At 34.6% G+C, this 3,125-nt stretch overlaps 1 pseudogene; it reads right to left on the minus strand.

Annotated features, from left to right (window-relative positions):
- Positions 1 to 445: 445 nt before the first annotated feature.
- Positions 446 to 1,968, minus strand: LOC133815114 (uncharacterized; annotated as a pseudogene).
- Between the last annotated feature and the right edge of the window lie 1,157 nt (positions 1,969 to 3,125).

Genomic DNA, 3,125 nt, shown 5'->3' on the forward strand with positions numbered 1-3,125 from the left:
GAAAAGAAAGAAACAGTTGCTTTGCCACTTCATTGAACTTCCAATGGAAAAAACAATAATTTCAAACTTTTAAACATGAAAAATGCAGCAGCAAAGTGTGTATTGACTTTGCTGTGTTGACACCAATTAGCTAACTTAGTAGTTACTAATTTGATCATTTCTGGCCAACAGAAATACAGCAGAATATTCCTAAAGAAAAGAAAGAATAGAATACAAAATTGAGTTTACAAGAGCCTGTGCATTCATGTCCAAGAGAAAAGTCACTCACAAGACAAGAAACACGCACATTCAGCAATATAAAATACATGCTCAATCACCTACATTTCAGAATTAAAAGTCAACATATGCCTAAGTTTCACAAGGCTATTAAATTTATTCTAAAGAAAACTCAAAATCGCCATTAAGTCCCTAATATTATACACTTGTAATGTAGTAACAACATTGTCACCTATATTTTACAGCCCCATCCTTCAGATGAAATCAGCTAGACACTATTTTAAAATAGAAGCAATGATCATATAACTGAGACATATAGAACTTTTGCGTACCATAAGAGCCTTAATATTTTTCCTTGGACGGCTTCTTCGAATCCTAGAAACGCATGGAACCTGAACCCCAGATCCACCAAGAGAGTCCAAACGTGTCAACATGATTCTCTCATTAAAAGAGACACTTTTAACAGGCCTGAGACAAGATTTCGGAGAGGTCCATCCAAATTCAATATGTTTGGCAGAGCTATGCACTTTTGGGCTATAGTCTCTTGATTCAGCTTCAGAAAGCTCTTCTATATATCTCTTTGTGGGCTTCCTAACCCTCTTTGCAGCTCTCTGTTCTGCGTGAAGATCCTCAGTTTCAAAGTCAAACTCAACACTGTCATCGAATCTCTTTCCTGAAACAAATTCATGATCTTCCATTTGAGCATCACAGTTAGTTGGTGAATTCTTGGAGCTGTTGATTGCTTCAACTGCCAACTCCTTAGCAGATATACCTTCTGCATTCTTACAGCTTTCTTCATTTTCCTTATTGACCAATTTGTTGTCCTTGATTGTGAAAGTTGTGGTTGCAACATCACAAGAATTAGTCAACCCCATTGCAATCCTCCTCTTAAGCCACAATTTGTCTGACAGTAGTTTCCCGCCCAAAAGTTGCTTTGAACAATTCATGAAGTTCTTTAATTGAGAGGTTGTCCAAGCATATTTCCCCCTTCCACTTAAAAAAATCAGGTTTTCGATTATTACAAACAACAGAAGTTGATGGCCCAATATCTAGTTGTTCATCTGAAGGTTTAGATAACTCCTCAATGCTCCTAGACAAATTCTTGCAATTGTCCTCAACAGTCGGTGCTGACGAAGGGACAACTTTCTGCATGAAAATTTAAGAGTAGAACTTCTTATCAATACAGGCAATTTAACACACTACACTAATAAAAAAAAACCCTGCTGTCTGCATTCATAAAAGCAGAATAATTATCAGGAGCTCCACAGGATACGTGGACTCACACTTCCTATTTAACTTTTGGTAATATCACTTGAATGTACAACAAAATATTTTTACAACCGAGAAGGACTCAAGAAATTTAATCGATTATACTGAATTCATGTAAATAAACAATGCACTACAAGACAGCTACCACAGCATGAATAGAACACTAAACTTCAAGCATTTTAAAACTTGTTATTACGTTTTAGTAGTACTAGTCTCCACCCCAATCAACATTAAACACCTAAAATTGATTAGAGATCAAAATGCTATTCAATTGGAAATTCTTTCTAAAAGTGATTTGTTAAATACCCACTAATCAATGAAAGCTCAAACTGAAACACAAGAAAACCACAATAAAAATACTAGAGTAACAACAACAACAAAGCAACCAAATACCTCGAGACTCGAAGTCAACTTTTCATCATCAGCTTTAACATTAATGGAATCAGGCAAACCTGGCACATAATGATGATTAAACATAAACATCAATGTGGGACAAAATTTTAAAACTATGAATAACATTAAAAAAAAATAGAAATATAATAAATAATCACATGATAACCAATCTTAGTCTACAAGACCAGATAAACCTTCTATCTCATTATGAATATAATTCTGTTATTTGCACTAAATTGAAGAGAGAGAAAGAGAGAAGAAAATCTACACAAAATATTGCCCTAGTGATGATTTTAAAAACAGCCTTAAAATTCCTAAGAAATGGGAAAGAAACGATCAAAGCCACCTATTCACACTGAAAAATTGAGCTTTAAGACATCTACAAGAAAACTGAAGTGGAAGAGAACCCATCATTTGCCCCCTTCTTCGAAAAACAAAAAGGCTAAAATCTTTGCAGTTGATAGATACAGAAGTCTTCACTTGATTCTGAAAACTATATACATTTTGTGTAGCTTGTATAATTTCAGCACAATAATAGTAATAGAAAAGGTAGAAATAAATAAGTATAAATATGAGATAATGGTAACATGAAAAACCTTCTGAACTTTCCAACTGAAGCCTCTCACTAGCAAAACCTTCACTCGACAAGCACTCTGCATTCTTCCCACCATCCACAACATCATGCATTTCAGTTTTGTCATCTACAAGAAAATCCTCAACCTCCATTACTTCATCATCTGTTGTCTGCCAGTCACATTGTTCAGGTCATTAATATCAACAAAATAAAACCATTATACAAGATAATAAATCTGTTTCAAAATATCTAACATCCTATTCTGTCTACACTTCCATTGCTCATCTGCTGGGTCTGTGCCACATGCAACTCTTTAGAAAAGAAAGGGGGTAAGGTTTCAATACATTTTCATGCCTTCTCAAGAATAGAAAAAAACACACTTTGTCCATAAGTGAAATGAACAAGATTAATAAGAACATTAAGGAGAAATGTACCCGAATAAGCTTGTATACAACTGGATCGGCAATATACTTGGGCGAAGACAAAGAAGAGGTACTGTTTTCAAAAAACCCACTTTCTTCAAACTTCCATTCATCACTATTCTCAACTCCAACCACTGTTTCCATGATAAATCCACCACATGCAACTCAGACACACCAACTGTAGTATCATAAGGATAAACAAAACAGAAACAAAATGACAAACTTTTAAAATATAGGCTACTATAATTAAT

Source organism: Humulus lupulus, chromosome 2 (assembly GCF_963169125.1).
Source record: "Humulus lupulus chromosome 2, drHumLupu1.1, whole genome shotgun sequence".
NCBI lineage: Eukaryota > Viridiplantae > Streptophyta > Magnoliopsida > Rosales > Cannabaceae > Humulus > Humulus lupulus.